General features: G+C 29.2%; 1 long non-coding RNA gene across 2 annotated transcripts in view; it reads left to right on the plus strand.

The window, feature by feature from the left end:
* Window positions 1-21540, plus strand: part of LOC127129256 (uncharacterized) — a 29620-nt gene that overhangs the window by 816 nt on the left and 7264 nt on the right. The window contains exon 2 of one of the 2 annotated variants that reach the window (XR_007806254.1): window positions 11937-12195. The exons of the other annotated variant lie outside the window; for it this stretch is intronic. This is a non-coding gene — a long non-coding RNA (uncharacterized LOC127129256). Of the gene's footprint in view, window positions 1-11936; window positions 12196-21540 lie in introns of those variants that run through there. 2 annotated transcript variants of the gene reach the window in all.

Here is a 21540-nt window from a genome sequence, read left to right on the forward strand (position 1 = left end):
TTTAAATTATTATATTTTAATAAAAGAAACAATATATATATATATATATATATATATATATATATATATATATATATATATATATATATATATAATGGGATATAAATTACTCTAAATCATAACTTTTAAAATGAATATAACCTATTGGTCAAATTAGTATTTTAATTAATTAGTTATTCGATTAAATCTAATTTAAAGGCAATGATTTTGAGTAAGTTGAACCCTTATATATATTTGACATGTGCATTAATTATAAAATGCATTAAATTTCATATGTAAATGGGTTTATAGCTAAAAGTAGAACTGTGGATAAGAGTTTGTCGAGAAGTGGAATGTTTTTCTGAGTAGACAATTATATAAGTGAACATACGTGAGCATACATGCATTCCATTTTTTAGAAATCAAGATTTTTATCTTCAGTTATTTACTTCATTGAACTTTATTTCAATTATTTTTTATTTCATTTTCAGTCATTGCAATTATCTTTGTTTCTATTGCATTTTGACTTCAACGTAAAAAAAACATGTTTCAAATCATTGATTTTCACATAATATATACTGGGATCAACAAATTTGCATGCTTAGTGGGACCATTTTGTGTGAAAAAATTTATACTTTTCTTTTTTAAGAAATTATTTGCAAAATTATTCATTTAAGAAAATTCTCATATTATGAGTATGCATGAGATTCCGAAGTAGTAAGATAACCAAAAAAGAAGTTAGAAATCCAAAGAGGAGATACGTTAGGAAAATGGTTACTTCTAGCAACAACAATGAAGAACAATCATTCAATAGCGCAAGGGCGGGCACAATCACTTCAAGTTCGACTGAACCAATCCCCTCTATCGCTAGCATGACGGACATATAGTCAACCACAATCATGCTTTCAACCTCAATTGTACCGCCAAAAGCTCAAAAAGGGATAATATTTAGATACCCAGTGACTCCCAAACCAACTATGGCCAACTTTAGGCCCTTTACTATCAGTTTCACAATGCCTATGCTTGGGCGTGAACAACCTTATAGTATGCTAAAATCAATATTGGCTAACTTATGTACTAACCTTTCGACATTTGTTGAATGGGTTGTAAATGCATATTCACTACTATTGGCATTGGGACCGACCATAAGAAACTTTGGTCGGACCATGCAACCCCAATTAGAGATGAGATTTGGTTCCTAAACACTGCCAAATTCACTACGAATCTTATTATGGCAATGAGACAACAGATGGACGAATGTAACCATGAGCGTCGGAGTCAGAACCGACGCTATATTTTAGTAGCTAGATCGTTGCTTTCTTGTAGTGATTTCATATATGATCATTTCGACTGGTTCCTATTCTAAGCTCAGTACCTCCATATCCATTCTTGGTTTCAACATCATCAAAACTTCATGGCAAGTTTTCACAATTTTCCAAACTCCAAATGGATTTTTGCCCAACATAACTTTTGTTCCTTATGTCAAGACCTTTCCAACCATTACTACATGCCTATGTTTGGATTTTCCATGAGTGACTTTCGAAGAGGGGAACATTTATACCCAATTATGGAATTCATGATGAATCTTCATGCACAAGCAATTGCAATGCAAACTACACGTCCAAACCTCCTCCCAATGAGCTCAGCATTCATTTCCAATTGGTTTTGGGCCTCACATGCGCCTGTACAGGCCCATGCATGGAAGACCCAACGCTTCATGCACACGAGTTTCTCCTCACTTGGCATCAGCTCCAACTATAAATACACGTCTTGCTTCATTCAAATCTGATCCTTGAATCAACCTGAAGCTCTACAGAATTGGAAACCTAACCATACCAAAGGAATTCTCATTTTTAATTTCTCATTTCAAGTTTGAATTTCAACAAAATCAGTTGATCTTCAATACTAATTCCTTAGCCTTGCATTCACATCATACCTCAAGATCAAACTGCAAGCAAGAATTGGAAGGAATCGTGTTGATCAAAGATGCACTTCAAAGGTTCATTGCTCAACTGTTTTGATCCATATCTCATTATATATTGTGATTTGCTTGTGTTTATTTGGTTCTCTGAAGTCCTCGTGTGAGAGGCAAGCCAACGGTGGCTTTGATTTTGTGAATTGATGCATTTCAGATTGAACACCTTGATTTTCCATCTCAGATTTCTCCTTCCATAGAGATCTTGAGAGAAATCCAAGGTTACAGGGGTGATGTACATCACCCCAGCTTTAATTTGGTATAAGGCACGTGTATTTTAGTTGAGGTTGCAAAACCTGCAACTGGTGGCCGGATTTTGTTGGCTCACCGGACAATACGGTGGTTTCCACCACCGTCCCCACGTGGATGAGTTTTGCCCTTTGGATCTCACATGAGTGTTCTAATCTCAGCCTTTGTTTCCATGGACTTCTTTTAATTCGTTTTGCAACGCGCTTGACTCATGATAACCATGCGCACGCGCTTCTGGACCACTTGATTGTCCACGTCAATTAATGAAGTTGATCATGCGCTCCTGATTTTTTCTATTTTTCAAATTTCTATTTTATTTTCTTTTATTTCATTTATTTTCAAAAATTCATAACTCTTTTATTTGGAATCAAAAAAATATGGGACCAATTGCAAAAAATTTCTTTTAAAATCTAGTTTCAAAATCTGATTTTTAATTATTTGTTTGATTCCATTTAATATTTTTTGTGAATTATTTTGTTTTTTTATAGTTTTTAATTCATTTTAAATACTTTTTGAAATCCAAAAATTCCAAAAATATTTTCTTAACACATATGGATGATGATAAGTCTATGAAAAATATTCTCATCAATTTCTTAATTGATTTGAGATTTATTTGAGGTTTTAGTTCATTTGTGTTATTTTTCCTGATTTTTAATTGTTTAAAAATAGTTTCTGTTTTCAAAAAATGTTGAGAAAATTTGTCAAACCTTGTTTGACCATGTTAGACTTATGATGATTCAATTGGACTTATTCAAGTTGATTTGAATTGAATTTGAAGTTTGACCATACTTTGTTCATTTTTTTATGTATTATTTCAATTCCAAAAAATACCAAAAATATGTTTGACCTTTCTTGACTTCTAATCTTCATTTCTCTTCTGTTTTACATTGGTTGATGATGATTTGATTCACATTTGATCATTGTGTTTTGATTATTTCTTTTGAATTCTTCTTTTATTCATTTCATCTTCATCTCTCTTCTTCTTTTTATTTTGGCCAATGAGTTAATGATTTGTGGTTGGTCTTGACATATGGGAGGCTTAACCTTCTTTGATCCAAATCAAGCTCAACTTGATCAATGATCAAGTGAGTTTCTTTGTGTCCAAGATAGGTCGCTTCTTGGTCAAGCAAAAAACCTAAAGTTCATACGAGGCTTTCCTTCTTTTCTTTTGGCATGGCAACTTGTAGGAGCTTGGCTTACTAGTCATGGTCTCTAACTTGTGTTTATTTGCCTATAGTTTTATTGACTAGCCTCAGATAGATGTGACTACTACATTAGTCCACTTACGATTGCTTAACATAGCACTAAATTGCCTTATGTCACACTAACATTAACTACTAACACTAACTTTAATTCAAGCATTTAATTCTTGCAATTTATTTGAATGCAATTTAATTTCTTGCTCATTTATTCATATTGCCTTTTCCCTTTGCTCACTTGAGCTCATACTTTATGTTTATGCTATTTTCCTTTTGCTCACTTGAGCTCATTATTGTGAATAAATATATTGTGGCTTTGTGTTTGTTTGGTGATTGTTTATGTGAATCCAATGCAAAAAGGAGAAAGGACTTAGAATTAGGACCTTTCCTATGCTTAATGGAGTTCAAGAGCAACTAGGTTGCATGCCTTTAGAATGCTAAACTTTGTTGAAGAGCAACTAGGCCTCATGCCTTTAGAAGGCTAAATCTTGAAAGCTGACTTGAAATGACCTCTAATCTAAATTCATCCTTTGTTTATTCCTCTTATTGCATTGTGAAATTTTTGATTGTTTGTTCTTGTGTGATAGGGAATCCAAACTTGAGATAGTAAGAAGGAGCATTGTCATGAATAGCCAAGTTAAGATAAGGACAAACCAATGGAGATCCTAGGAGCTTGAATGTTTAATTGTTTTGATTTCTTGTTGCTTGCTAAGTCTAAATGAAAGGAGCATCTTGAATCATCTTTATGATCTCAAGAAAGGAAATCCAAGGGTTTTATCTCATATCTCATTTTTGCATGTTTAGGACTAGCCCTTCTCTTCTTCTCTCCACTCTAACCCAAGCCAAACTCATTTTGTGCAAACAGTGACATTGTTTTCAAACTAGAAACCTAGGCCATATGCCTTTGATTTTTCAAACTCTTTTCATTAATACTTATTTTGAATGAATCTTAAGTCAACTTTGACTTCATTTTGTGAATACTTCTAATTTATAAATATAACTCCCTTCAAATTGTTTTTGTGGTTCCAATAGCCAGCTTTGTTATAGTCTTTCTCATAAACATTAGTCATTAGGTTTGAGTTATCATAGTGGTTGATGTAAACCTCACCTTATCCTTAGTGATTGGACTATAAGTCTTCCATACTTATTATAGGGTGGATCCCTCTCTATTATGTTGAAGCTCTCCTCACATGGTGGATTGTTGGTTTAGGTTGAGTTTTCTCCCTTTGATAACAAAAGACCTTAAGGCTTTTGATCAAATCAATTCACCAATCTTTGAGATTTTTACCTCGAACTACGAGGTTTTGATCCTACCTTTGTGATGGTACATAGGCAATAGGTTTATCCATTCAAATAACAAAATTGTAAATAATTTGTATATTCTTTTCTCATCTCCCCAATCATGTTTGCACAAATATTTTCGCAAATACCAACCTACAATGCACTTTGCAAAAAGGGCTCCCTTAGAGTACTAAGGATGTTTTGGATGCTTAAAACCTTCTCATTGCATAACCAACCCCCTTACCCAAATCTCTGACGTTTTTATTAGTTTTTGATTTGATAAAACTTCTTACTTGGTTTTTGTTCGCTTTCTAACTTTTCCTTTGGATAAATAGAAATGCGGTGGCGACTCGAATTGTATGCTTACTTTTGATTTAGTCAATAAATCATAAGGTAACAAATACCCCTCTACAATAGTTTATACCCTGATGCGCCATATTTTGAATCTATTGGCCTATGGATAGATAATCCTCAAGTGTTGGTTGTTAGAATAAGATTTTGTGTCTAAAATTTATCTCTAAGGTTTTGATGATAACAAAGGATGAAACAAATTGGTATCATAACAAATTTATTTAAGTGTGCAAGACTCTGAGAGAAAAAGGATCAGATAGACAAACATTTTATATCATGCAAGTTCAGAATAGGCAACTTAGAATAAATTGAATCAGATGCTCCGACTCTGAAGAAACAAAGCTCACAGAGTCTGACGGTAGAAGACTCAGACACTCTGAATCTGAAGAGTTCCACACAGCAAGTCTGGTGACTTCTACTACGAAGAAGGCTCTACAAAAAAATACATCAAGAACTTCTGAAGAAAATCTACTCTCAGCAACTATCTGAAGTATACACACTGAACAAGAAAATCTGAACTCCGTGTACTCTGACTCAAGGTCTACCACACAGACTTAGCTACGAAGCTTTCCACTTTTAGTATGAATCTTTATTTGGAAAAGATTAAACACTCTCCAAAATTAGTATGGAAAGGACAACAAACTTAATGCCATTAACAGTCCATCATTGCCAAGATATTCATTAATGCCTCAGCTAACGGTCTCTAGCTCAAATCACTATATAAAGGCAGGATCATCATCATAAAAAGCAACGAAGCATACACACAAGAATACCATAAACAAAATTCCATATTATTTTTCATTCTTGTTCAAATATGTTCACACGAGTTGTTGCTCTAAGTGTGAAACATTTCATTTCTTATATTGTGTCACTACTGCTTACCTAGAAGCACTAAACACGTCATTGTATTTTCAAATAATTGTTGAATATTTCCTCAAGTGACTTCTGAAGTCTGTAAACTTGAGAGGGCTAACAGATCTTTATCCTCTTAGACAGTTTTGTTGTAATCTTTCAAGATTATTGGATTAAGTTCTTGTTGAAGGTGAAATCACCTTGGCCGGGTGGACTGGAGTAGCTTTGAATTTCAAGGGAACCAGGATAAACTTCTGTGTTGATAGCTTTATCTTTAGTGTGTGTTTTATTTGCAAAAGTTTTTATTAACTGTGAAAACAACTCAAACCCCACTTTCTTGTTTTTCTCTACCTTCATTGGTTCATTTGTTCATAATACCAACTTAACTTAACTTTACTAACTTTGATTACCACTAACCATTTGTTATTGTAACTATCATTGTTATTTTGTTATTTACTTTTATGTAATTTACATTTAAGTACTCATCATCACCATATCCATTGTATAAACTTCAACATGCATACTTTATTATTTGTCTTTACTTTATTGTTATCATTACATTTAAAAACAACAAAAACATAATAAAATTATAAGACCAAAATAATTCATTTCACTTAATCCACTTGGAGTTAGAGGGTCTCATCCTAGGACCTTTGCTTGGAGGTCTTTTCCATTATCTTTGTGATACTTTGTGAACATCGGGTTTCATTTGTACTTACATTCCGGATGTAAGAATGGTATCATGGAATCACCTTAGGGGGACATGTTTGTAAGACCATTATTTTTTGTTTAGCTTAGATCACTCTTGAACATACAAAGGCTTTCTCTTGGGCTACCTTACAATGAGCCCCTTTATTTTCTTGTTGGTTATTTTGCATTCATGTTGCATTAGCCAAATTTCATAATCAAATAAACAAACCATTGATTCAACGTCAAGTGGAATTTTTTTGCATAATTAAAATTCAAAACACTTAACAACTACGATTAATATTGCGCGTCACGAGCCTTAAGTGGTGGAGAATGAGTAAGAACTGAGCATTCCTACCCTTACCCTAATTATTTTAGGTGCAAGACGCTTGACTTGTTGGCTAGAATAATCACCTTCGACCCTAGACTTTAGTGTAATTTAATCACAAACAATATTTTTTTGTGCCTTAGGGCACCTACCCCAAAAACCCTTTTCTCAAAGATAAAACCAACCAACACACAAACATTTTTTTACCCTGATCTACCGAGCTCTGATTCCTCATCCCCGGTGAGTGATACGTAGGCACAAGGGCCACAATCCTTGGAGAGCACAATAATAAAAAAAACCCAGAGTCTCACCACTCCTTATACACATTCTTTAGAAAATAAAATAATAATTATGATAAATACCTACATATGTAAACAACCCAAATGGTTCCCATGGAGTACCATGGACGCGAGGTGTGTTAATACCTTCCCCTTACGTAACCGACTTTCGAACCTAAGTCTCGGTTGCGAGACCGATTTCTTATTCCCCTTTGCGCTTCTCGTGCACATATCCTTTTTTCTAGGGTTTTATCGATTAGTTCCCCTCACCTCTCCAATAGAGGCGTATAAATAAAACCCGGTGGCAAATCTTCTGATTTTGCCTTCTCCCCTTCAAGGAGGCATCCTATTAGTTTTTAGTCTATCAAGTTTCCTCTCTCTGAGACCTTGATGGCGACATTTGGTGACTCCACTAGGGACATAAGAAGTTCCCTAAGCAAGTGTAGCCTAGTTTGAGTTGTTCTCCGTTTTGCGTGTAATGGGATTTGTCCTTTTACTTATCTTTTTGTGTATATATTGCTTTTATTGCTAACTTGTATATATTTTCTTTATTTGTCTATTGGTCTGAAACCATGGCTCTATAACGAAGAAAGTTTGGAGGAAATAATGATTGCAATGAAAACCTTGTATGAAAGACTCACCACCTGAGTTTGAGAGTTTGTTTGAGATAAGAGAGGTTGAGTAGTATTGGTCCCCGAGGTGCCTTACTCGTAAGGGTCGTACAAGAACCTCACTTAGTGGTAGACTCTCTTAAGGGGATTGATGACCGTCGTGCTTTCGGTATAAGCATCCTTTCCTTTATTACAGTTTGTGACCTTAAGACCCCCTTTTAGAACATTTAACCATGGCCAACCTAGACAGATGGTCGCGTAGTATAGGTCCCCGTGGTTCCTTTCTTGTAAGGGTCAATACAAAGATCTCATTTAGAGTAGATGGCCTTGATAGAGAAGTCTCCTGGCAAGTAAATTGACATATGCGGTTGAAATTGAAGGAGGTCCATGACTATAGAGGCAATGTCTTACACCCAATTTCTTAAAAGCCCTAGATCATGCCAAGCGAGAATCCTGGTTTGAAAAGCAGTCATTATTAAACCTCACATTTTGTCACGATGGTCTGAGATTTTGAACCCGTGCCTAAGTTCCGTGGAAATTAATAAAAAAAACCAATCATTCATACATACATTCATCATCCAACTAATAAGCAAAGCTCTTAAGAATTTTGTTTGTTCAAATGCAAAATTACAAGACCTTTTACCAACACAATTATGGATTCCTCAGCTAGGAAAACACATCTACTTTCAGATTCAAGAGTCCTGACATCAACTCATTGAAGGTCCTTTGCTCAAGAATATTATCCCTCAAGGACAACAAATTCATAGCCCACTTTGGTAACATTGTAGATCTTCTAACCTAGAAAGTTGACTATGGTGTTATCACCATAATGGCCTAATACTATAACATCACTATGAGATGCTTCACCTTCCCTGATTTCCAAATCTCTCCAACCTTGGAAGACCATGAGAGACTTCTTAACTGATCAATAAAGGAATACAACCCATTCCCAAAATTGGAAGAAGGTTTTTGCTTGGCCGAACTCTCAATCGTCTTGGGTATCAACACCAACAAATTAGTGGCCAATTGGGGCACTAAAGGTTCCATTAAGGGTTAACTCAAAGATTCCTCGAAGCCCATGCTTAGGAGATGATAAAGGAAGAAAGGCTCGACTTCTACAGTGCAACCTTGAGGAACATACCAATTAGACATTGCATCCAACAACTAACTAAAATAAATAATTTGGAATCAGAAACTCCTTCATATATGGGTTGGTTTTCAGAGATTAATGCATCATAAACTTGTTGAGCTTTTTCATATGGTACTTCGCCCTCACTAATTGTTTCATTGCAGATATCATAAATCATTTCATTCATTGTATCAAATAATTCTTCTTCACCTAAACATTTAATAAGAGTGCATGAAATAGTCATTTATTTTCTCTAAAAAATATATTATTCTTTAGGAAAAAGAAATATATTTTTTTAATTTTTTTATTTAATTTAATATGACCTTGTGTCCATGGATCCTGAATATAATATATATATATATATATATATATATATATATAATATATATATATATATATATATATATATATATATATATATATATATATATATATATATATATATATATACGAGAATTCTATTTTTATATGTCAATAATAAGAATAATTATTCTTTTTTAGATTTAAAATAAATGGTTGAGATTACAACGTTCATTTAAGGGACATGTGTGTCTATTTTATATGAATAATGAATGATGAAAGAGACATACATATTTTCCTTGAAATGAACGTTTTAATCTCAATCATTTATTTTTAATCTGAAGAGTAATAATTTTTTTTACCATTATATATATAAAACACTTAAACAAAATCTCAATCTTTAATATGATTGAATCAAATGGTTATATCAAATAATATAAAAAAATATTTGGTCATTTCTTTTTCCTAACATACTTTTATATATTTTTGAAATTATATATATATAATTATCTTGCTGATATTAGATACTTCCATGATTAAATTTATTTAGTTTAATATTTACATAGAATTTTATTTTTATCATATTAGATAAATATGCATGATAATCAAAATCGGACTAGAAATTAAACCCGCGTACCAACGAATTCAAGATTTTATAGTTAGTTCGGGGTTGGATAACAATTGAACGGATTATATTTAAATAAATAATTCTTATAAATATATAAGAATAATAATACAAAGGAGTAATTATATTTTAAAAGTGGTAGGAAATTATTATTGAGAATTAAATAATAATCAGCACTTAGTAGTTTAGTTAATTTTTTACAGCTTTTTATAGTTTTAAAATTGTAAATTTAATTATTTTAAAATATTTAAAAAGTATTAAAAAATAAATAACACAAAAGTATCTAAAATATAATGACTCACTTTTTTATGATAAAAATTGCAGATTATTTGATAATAAAATAATTAGTTTTAACTTTTACACATGATAAGCAAAATTTCAAAACTAAAAGTACCGGGTCAATATGCCGGATAAATCAAAGATTTTCATAATAATAATAATAATAATAATAATAATAATAATAATAATAATAATAATAATAATAATAATAATAATAATAATAATAATAATAATAATAATAATAATAAATAATCTATTGAATATAAATTGTTATACAAAATTCACTTTGATAAAAAAAAATCACTTTATTTCATCAAATGAATAGAGAATAATACAGGAATTGAAAAATAGTTTTTACTTTGATTTTTTATTTGGTTTACCTAAATGTGTACTAGAGTGATTAAAGAAGGAATAAAGAAATGAAATGAAGTAACATTTTGATTCAAAAACAAAACCATTTTTTTATATTTTTATAAATTAATAGAAACATCTGGTCTAACTTTCAAAATCGTTTAAACCTCTGGTTTTCTAATTTTTTTTTTACCGGTTTTCAATTAGTTTTCATATCCAAACTTATTGACTAAAGTTCTGATTCATAGTTGAACCGTCTGGTTGACTCTTGTCCTATTAGGTTTTTATTACCATAAATAATTTAATAAAATGTATTATTTAATTTAATTTTTATCATATATATATATATATATATATATATATATATATATATATATATATATATATATATATATATATATATATATATATATATATATATATATATATATATATATATGAATGGGATGATCTTCAATTTTTTATCTCATGTCCTCTATCATCTACAATTATGCACGGTTGGATTAATCTAAGGGTAATGTTAATTGGTGTCCCTAGGGCACAAGTTAAGAATCAAATAAAGAAATGTTATCTTCGAAATTGTGTATTGATTTTAATAAAAATATAAAATTAATTTTTTGATTGTTTTTTTCCAATATAAACTTTCTATAAGTGGCTTTCTTAACTTGTGTCCTTGGGGCACAAGTTAGGATTACCCTTAATCTAATAGTTAAAAATAATAAAAGAGAAAATATAATCTATAGAAGAGAGAGAAATATATAGGTTTTAATTTTCTTTAATTTTTTTTATAATTAGATAATACAAAATACCATCAAAAATATCACAACACAATACTCATATAATTTATTACTACATAATTGTTAACGCTCTTTTACTTCAAAATAAGTTATTAAAAAACCATTATCATATATTTTATAAATTAAAAGAAAAATATGATTTTTTTACCGGTTTTCAATTAGTTTTCATATCCAAACATATTAACTAATGTTCTGATTCATAGTTAAACAGTCTGGTTGACTGTCTTGTCCTATCAGACTTTTATTACCATAAATAATTCAAAAAGATACATTATTTATTAAAATATTCTTATTTAACCACAATTAATATGCATAAATAAATCAAAATAAAAGATAGATAATTGTTCGGTGTATATATATAATAAGCATATGTTAGTCTAGACATCAATATCACAAACACATCACACAAAGTGAAATTCTACTCGATGGCTTCTTTCAATCAATCTCGACTTTGGATAATTTTGTGTGTTGCCTTTACTTTGCTCTCAGGTAATAAGAACAAGTTATTTTTACATCATTTATTTTATTTTATTTTTTCATTAATTAACCATAAACAAAATGTGGTGTAATTCAATTACAGAGATATTGCAACATTATTTTTATGGTTGTAATTTGAACTCATAATCTATTGCATTTGTTAAACTTTATCTTTATTTTTGTTGCAGGATTCATAACAAATCTAGATGCCATGACTCCGCAACCAATATATAAGTGCCTCGAACGTAAGGATTGCGTAGATAATATACAGTGCACAAACAGTTGTTCTTTTTTCGGATATAAAAAAGGTGGTATATGTTTATCTAAGACTTGTTGTTGTTATACATAGTGATAGTGATATTATTGTACTCTTTAATACCAATGAAATAAAACTCATATATGCAATATTGAATGAATAAAACTCATATATGCGATACTTTTGAAACATCCTCGTCGAAAACTAGTGAATAGTTATTAATCTCTTCTTTCATTTTTCAACAAATGCATGTAAAATTGTTGAAAATATCATGCATATACACATAAATATGCAACAAAATCTGCGTTTGTTCTTAACCAAAAATTTAAAAAAACAGATGCAAAAGCTACGAAATTTTAAACTTTTTTACTTGTAGATTGAAAAAAAAAAAATGTTTAAATTATTGTATTTTAATAAAACAATATATATATATATATATATATATATATATATATATATATATATATTATATATATATATATATATATATATATAATGGGATTTAAATTACTCTAAATCATAATTTTTAAAATCTACTTTTAATATATAAAAGTTAATTACCACCATAATTACTTAATTACCCTAATTACAATCCATAATACAACTACTTTCATGTTTCATGTTCCTATAAGTAATTTCGTACTAAACTCTATTTAATACTCTAACTAACTCTACCATTTTACAATTTAATAAAAATATATATTTAATTGTATAATTATATGTTATTAAATTATAACTTTAAATTATAAATAACTATTTAATATAGTTGATTAATATTAATTGAGTAATTTAATATTATTGTTAATTTACCTACCAATTAATTATTATTATTATTGTTATTATTATTATTGATATTTACCCGTCATATATGATAAGAATATTTTTCAAATTTAAATAGTATATTTATTATTTGATTTGGTTTGATTTAATTGAGATCCAAACTCTATAAATTAAAATCGGTTACTTATTATGAACAATAATATAGGGTCATTCCAATGTCAATCTATTATTAATTGAATTTTACATAGATGTAATTTTGCAATAACATGCTGGCATATTGAATCTTATACCTTTGTTATCTTTGCACTAACATATTTTATCCTTTCAACAGAATAATTATAGTAAATACGTACATTCTGTATACCGAATTATAATAAAAATGTATTAACATCAAAAGCAATAAAACTGTTTACAGTAAATAAAAATATAGAATAACATCTTAAAATTCTATTCTATTTGATTATTCATTTACTTATTACTAATTTATTTATTATATAAAAATATATCAAATAAAATTTTAAATATATGTTGTGTCATTAGCATTTATTTCAACTTTTGATTTATTATTGATTTTTTATTTCAATGAATTTTTCTTTAAATATTTATGATCATGAAGAAATTAGACTATATTTTTATTTACTGTAAACAGTTTTAATTGCTTTTGATTTTAATACATTTTTATTATAATTATTATAATACATTTTATTATTTTGTTGAAAGGATAAAATATGTTAGTGCAAAGATAACAGTAGTATAAGATTCAATATGCCAACGTGTTATTGCAAAATTACATCTAGGTAAAATTCAATTAATAATAGATTGACATTGGAATGACCCTATATTATTGTTCATAATAAGTAACCGATTTTAATTTATAGAGTTTGGATCTCAATTAAATCAAATCAAATCAAATAATAAATATACTATTTAAATTTTAAAAATATTCTTATCATATATGGCGGGTAAATATCAATAATAATAATAACAATAATAATAATTAATTGGTAGGTAAATTAACAATAATATTAAATTACTCAATTAATATTAATCAACTATATTAAATAGTTATTTTTAATTTAAAGTTATAATTTAATAACATATAATTATACAATCAAAACGATGTTATATATGTGTAACATCAAAGGTTGGATCCTTTTCAGCATTTTGCCACACACCTCTATCAAATGTATATACTCTTTTTTTTTCCAGGTTATTAGGTTTGTAATTTTATAGTCATCTAAATTTGCAGTTACATTAATTTTTAAATTTTTTTCAGTGAAAATGAGTAGAAAGGTTGATTCTGTGAAAGACATCAATGACTCAAAAGAAACTTGGCGTCTTGCTGTTCGAATAATGGATGTTTGGAGTGTTGTGAATAATAAGGGTATTGAACATTTGGAGATGATTGTTATGAATTCCTTGATAAATTGCTTTTCTTTTTTTAAGTATAGATTTTTGTATGATAGTTAGTAATTACAACAAAATGCTTTTTTGTATAACATATAAAAAGAAGATTATTTTCATTTTGTTAGGGTGATCGGATTCAGGTCCTTATTCGTCATGACCATTTACTGAAATGGAAAGAGGTCATTAAGGAGAATATGACCTGCATTATAAACAATGGCCGTGTCTATAACAATGATTTTCAGTGGAAGGTATGTGATCATTCAAAAAAAATTGTGTTTCTTGGTGGTACCACAATGAAGGCAATCGAACTTCAAAATATTCCACCTAAAGGATATTTCTTTAAAGATTTTGGTGAGATACTTCAAGGCAAATGCAAAACCGATAGACTGGAAGGTAATTTAAATTCTATTATAACTTATATAACTTATATATTTGCAAACACATTCAATAATGAACCTTACTTTAATGTAGATATTATTGGTGCTGTTAGTGAGATAAACCATATCCAATCCAACACTCCGGGGAAGAAAGTTGTTGTTTTTGTTGTGCTGAAAGATTTGAAGTAATGCGCATTGTTTTCATAACTTATGTGTTTGATAAATTTATATATTTTGCATCACTGAATCCCATCATATAATATTGTTTATTTATATTGCAAAATAGGGGTAATTGCATAAATTGCAATTTATGGGAAATCTATGGATCAAAATTTTTGGCTTACTACAATGATCCTAAAAACAATGGAGCTATTGTAATTCTGCTCACTCATGCAATGGTAAAAGATGGCCAAGGTATTACACTATCAGACTTTATAAATACATAGCTGATTTGTATTTTTCATTATACGTTCAATAATTTTTATATTAATTATACAATTTACACTGTCAAATGCATGGAGTGGTTCCAAATTGTTGATAAATGAAGACATCCCTGAAATTCAAGATTTTATGTCTAAGTATGGATTTTATTTATTTATTTATATTCAGATTATTATACATAATTTTTAATTTCAAAAACAATCTTATTTCTATAGGTTGCCTACTAATGAACAGAAGGAGAAGCCTACTCAATCTGCAAAATCTCTTTCTAATTGGTCTGGTGGTTCTCAGTATTCGCCAGTAGAAAGGTTTGTTCATAATGCGAAATGTATGTCCTTAAGTCAGTTCTGCAAAATCAAACATGTAAGTTGAATACTATAGAGCCGAATTTATCTTTACTATTACAATTATATTATTTGCTTTTTGAAATTAATATCATTTTTGATTTGCTTTTAGGAAACTTTATGTGTTACTGTAGCAACCACATTGAAATTTGCTGTCTCAAAGTATGGATGGTTTTATTATGGCTGCACAAGGTGTTCTTCGAAGGCACCTAATCCTGAAAAAGCTTATGAATGTTCATGTGGGCAAAAAGTCGAACAGCCTATACCAAGGTACATATAATCTAGATGAATTGCAAATAAATTTGGTAATGGATTTGTTATTAATCATATTATTTTCTTCGTTTAAAATACTATAGGTACAAGATTGAGATATATGTTAGCAATGGTGAATCAAAATATCGATTTGTATTCTGGGATTCCGAATGTGCTGTTATACTTGGAATGACTGCTGAATTTATGCATAACTCTATGGTGGAGGTACATTGTTATACATAAGTTAAAATGTTAATAGTTTATCGAGTTGTAAAGTTCAGATTATCACTCATGGTTGATATTTTATTTTTCCATTAGAATGGAGAAGATGATCCAATGGTTTATCCTGATGAGCTTGAAATGCTGTTGAATAAGAAAATGGCTTTTAGAGTTAAGGTGCAGCCAACGTTTTCCCAAGCGTTTGTTTGGAAGCTTTATGATGATGAAGCCTTTGTTAAAGAGATTGAAAATGACTACATAGTAGAAGACGTATAATATTCACTTAATTCATGTATTATTTAAACATTTAACAAGTATAATAAATATTCGATGTTTCAATGTGCAGAATCAGTCTAAAACTGAATATGCAAAGTTGGTCCCTAAAAAAGAAAATTTGGAAACTTCCGCAGTAAGTATCTTCATTTGTTAACATAATAATTTTCTATGATAAATATTGTATTATTATAATTCATTTTATATCTGACAATTAATTTTTTATATTGCAAGCAAACATTATCTGCATCTGGTGAAAATGATCCAGAATCAATCATTCTAATGACTCTAACTAAGGATGTTGTAATTGCTGACAAGGGTGAAGAAGTTGATTTTGAAGCGTCTGGCGCTACGCAATTATCATGCACCAAACCATCCAAGAAATTAAAGATAGAACCATCTTCTTAATTAGAATTTTCAGAAATTTGATATTGAAATATATTTTATGAACTTTTTAGCACCAGAATGAGTTTAAGTATGAAGTTGTTAAGAACATGATATGTTTTGGTTGTAGGATGTGTTCTTACTTTTTTGAAGTGTTTATTTTGTGGGATTACAATTGACATTTATATTTCATGTATGGTTTAAAGGATGATAATGAGTATTTAATTCATGTGTGTGAAATTATTCAAAATCCTATGTTATTATGTTGAACATTGTGTTTTGTTGTTCTTTCAACTACAAAATTTATATGAGTATCATATCTTCAAATGTTAATAAGTATTTTAGATTGATAACAAAATACGTTGTCATCTTATGAAATATGTGTATACGACTAAATTATAAATAGATTATTGCATGTCATGTTTGGTTTCAGCATGTCTAATGGTGTTAGAAATTAAAAAAACAATGACATAAAAATTTATTATGAAATCCTTCAAAACTAATTATAGAAAACACATAGAAACACATTTTTTTTACAATTTTTTTCAAAGTCTAATACATATGTTAAAATTGCAGGTAGTTCAGAAATGTTGGAGCAATGTTTGAATCTTGCATTCAACTGAATTAAGGATTTGTAAAAAAACAAGGTATAATTATCATATATAGTGAATTGTCTTTTGATTGGTAATGGAAAATCTACATTGTTTGTTTGAAATGATTAAGTTAAGCATGCAACTATACTTTTTACCAATCTCACGTCATCATATATATTATTATAACTCAACATATTTAAATTATTTATTTGTCAAAATATAGTTGGGGGTTGAAATGAATAATTATGTCCACTGCCTCCTTTCTATTGACTAGGTCAGTGGAGTATTAAAATAATTCAGCCGTAAGATAATTAATGTTATGCATGATTTGTAATAAATCAATAAGAATATCAATTCTTTATACATTTAGTTGTACAAGAAAATGATTGTAAATAATTAAAGTGGGCTAAGAAAATGGGCCCCACTAAATCCTACTATATATTATATAAAATATAATTAAAAAATTGATTCAAATATATCAAAATACATTAAAAGAGAGTTTTTCATTGGGTAAGGAGATGTATGATATGAGTAATTTCCAATGGGTGAATTATTTTATGGATTTGGGATAAAAAGAGAATTTTGAAATCTTGAATTATGGTGTGGATTTGGAATAAGAGGTGGATTTCCAAAATATGGGATGTTTTGTTGATTTGGGATACAAAGAGGACTTCCATCATTTTGCATAAAATTGGAGCATGTGTTATGTTGATTGACGTTCATTTTCAAATGAAATGTGTACACAAAAAAATTAAAATTAAATAAAATAAATTGGTCAAATTTAGATTAGATGTGAGTGAAAAATGTGATAAAATAAATTACCTATTTATACTACTAAAAAAATATTACCGTTATTTTATTGTTGTTGCAATCTTATCATTCCAAAATGAAATCAATATCCTAAAATCAAATTAGTTATTATTGTAGTTTTTTAAGGTTGCGGGCAGGTTTTGAATCATCACTTCCTAAAAGGTTGCGGACAGGTTTTGTATAAACCCAGTTTTTTAAGGACCAAAGAATTGTACGAAGTTAAATCATTTTTGTTGCTGGACTTATTTCTCACAATTTTAACTAAAATTGTGAACCTTTTGTTTCAATATCTTTTATTGCATTAAACCTTACTGTATCAATTGCAATTAATTTCAACATTTGGTAGTATTCATTACTATATTTTAAAACAAATGAGGTTCTGGTATTTCTTTTACATGGTTTATGTATTTTGGTTAAATAATCATTTATTATGAAGGTTAATATTTGCGCTTTTATACCTCAAATTAGTAACAGATTGGAAAATTTAATTCATTACTAAATAAATATATTTTTATTTCTTATGTCCAAAATCTCAATGATAAATGGAATGTTTATTCAAAACATTAACAATGGAATGTTTATTATATATCAATATATCAATAAAATGTAAAAATATTTTTGTATTATATATTTTGATTATTTCCTTAATATAGTATACAAAAAAATTAAGCAAATTATATTACTATAAATTAATAATGTTTTACTTTATCATGTCCCAAATTGGAAAAAGTTATTTGTGGAAATTTTTTGAACCCATTTATTGATCATTTAACATCCATTACATTAAAAAAACTCTTATGCAATAAATTTGTGTACGTTGATTGATCCAACCATATATATATATATATATATATATATATATATATATATATATATATATATATATATATATATATATATATATATATATATATATAAACAAAAAAATATATTATATTTTAATTTTTTTTAAATAAATTATTGTACTTGCGCGACGCGTGCGAACGCACGGGTCCTTTACTAGTGAATATAATCTATTGGTCAAATTAGTATTTTAATTAATTAAGTATTTGATTAAATCTAATTTAAAGTCAATGATTTTGAGTAAGTTGAACCATTATATATATATATATATATATATATATATATATATATATATATATATATATATATATATGACACGTGCATTAATTATAAAATCCATTAAATTTCATGTGTAAATGGGTTTATGGCTAAAAGTAGAATTGTGGATAAGATTAAACGGTTACATGAGGACACTGGAACTTTGTCGAGATGTGGAATATTTTTCTTATTAGACGTTATAGACTGTTAATTTAGGATTAATTTATGTGAGCATACACTTATATTTTTATGAGTCAAGAATGCATTCTATTTTTTACAAATCAAGATTTTTATCTTTAGTTATTTACTTCATTGAATTTTATTTCAATTATTTTTTATTTCATTTTCAGTCATTGTAATTATCTTTGTGTCTTTTACATTTTGACTTCAACGTAAAAAAAACATCTTTTAAATAATTGATTTTCACATAATATATATTGGGATCAACAAAATTGCATGTCTAGTGAGACCCTTTTGTATGAAAAAAATTATATTTTTTATTTTTTGAGAAATTATTTGCAAAATTATTCATTTAAGAAAATTCTCATATTATGAGTGTGCATGAGATTGCGAGGTAGTGAGATAACTCAAAAAGGAGTTAGAAATCCAAAGAGGAGATACGTTAGGAAAATGGTTACTTCCAGAAACCACAATGGAGAACAATCATCCAATAGCGCAGGGGCGGGCAAGGTCACTTCAAGTTCGAATGAACCAATCCCCTATATCGCTAGCACGACGGACATATAGTCAACCATGATCATGCTTTCAACCTCGATTGTATCGTCAAATTCTCAAAAAGGGATAATATTTAGATATCAAGTGACTCCTAGACCTACTATGGCCGACTTTATGCCTTTTACTACCAGTTTCACAATGCCTATGTTTGGGCGTGAACAACCTTACGGTATGCTAACATCTATGATGGCTAACTTATATACTAACCCTTCGACATTTGCTGACAATATTGTAAATGCATATTCGCCACTATTAGCATCGGGACCGGCCATGAGTAACTTTGGTCGGACCATGCAACCCCAATTAGAGATGAGTTTTGGTTCCTAAACAATGCCAAATTCACTACGAATCCTATTATGGCAATGAGACAACAGATGGACGAAAGTAACCATGAGCATCGGAGTTAGGACCGACGCTATATTTTAGTAGCTAGATCGTTATTTTCTTGTAGTGATTTCAGATATGATCATGTCGACTGGTTCCCATTTTAAGCTCATTACCTCCCAGTGGCGGAACTGAGGGGGAACGTGGGAAGGCCACGACCACCCCTCAACTTTTCTTTTAATTCAAATATATTAAATTACTAAAACATCCTTATTTTAAATTAAAATTAATTTTTATCTTTTCTTTTTCATTCAAAGTTAGGTTAAAATACAGATAAGGTAAAAAGCTCCTACCTTTCCTTTCTTTCTCATATGGGTTTGCTACCGACACCAGAATCGGAATAGATTAAAGTGATCGGCATCTAACAGGTAAAAAACTTTATTCATTCTTCTTTTATAAAAAGTAACAAATTAAAGTGATTGCTTGATTTGTGTTTTTGAGATTTTTAAGGTTCTTTTTTCTTGATGTGTTAAAATAATCTATATGAGGTTTATTAAGCCAATTCATAACACTGTAATTTACAAATATAGTTATACACTGTAATGAGGTTTATTTAATCATTGTTGCTGCTAATTTCTAATAGTGAAGTTACCGGTATTTAAAAACGGATTAAAGTTGATTAATTAAGTTTATTAATTTTTTTCTCTTTTATATTTTATGTTCTCTAAATTGATTTTTGGATCTGATATGATATTATATGAAGAGTAAAGATGAATAATAGGAAAATTGATTCTTTTTTCAAAAGGAAAGCATGTGAAATTGAAAGAGAAGAGAGAGATGAAGAAATTATAATCCCGACATCCGAATCTGAAACAGTTCTTGAGAATCCAACAATTGAAGAGCATCATGGTTTTGAAAATTCTTTAGAACGTGATCCTGAAAAGCGTCCTCCAATTTGGCAATATCCACCAAATCAAGTGGATGCAATACGAAGATCTTATCTAAAACGGGGTCCATATCAAATTCATTTAGAAAACTATCCTTTATCCGGTAACGAGGATCATCCGAGAAGGTTTCAACATACTTGGTTTAGCATATTTCCATCATGGTTAGATTATTCACCATCTGAAGATGCCGCATATTGCTTACCATGTTACCTTTTTAGCAAAAAACTAAGTGGACGTCCCAGATCACTTGTCTTTATTTCTATGAGTTTTAGAAATTGGAAGAAAGTTAGGAATGGAAAACATTGTTCCTTTCTTAAACACATAGGGAAGGATCCTTACTCACCACACAACAATGCAATGAAAGCTTGTCAAGACTTGTTGAATCAAGATGGTCATATTAGAAATGTTATTCAAGTGCAAAGTTCAAGTCAAAGAATGAATAATCGATTACGACTCAAGACTTCAATTGACACTATTCGTTGGTTAACACTACAAGCTTGTGCTTTTAGGGGTCACGGCGAAAGTAGCGAATCAAGAAATCAAGGTAAC

Source organism: Lathyrus oleraceus, chromosome 3 (assembly GCF_024323335.1).
Source record: "Lathyrus oleraceus cultivar Zhongwan6 chromosome 3, CAAS_Psat_ZW6_1.0, whole genome shotgun sequence".
NCBI classification, from domain to species: domain Eukaryota; kingdom Viridiplantae; phylum Streptophyta; class Magnoliopsida; order Fabales; family Fabaceae; genus Lathyrus; species Lathyrus oleraceus.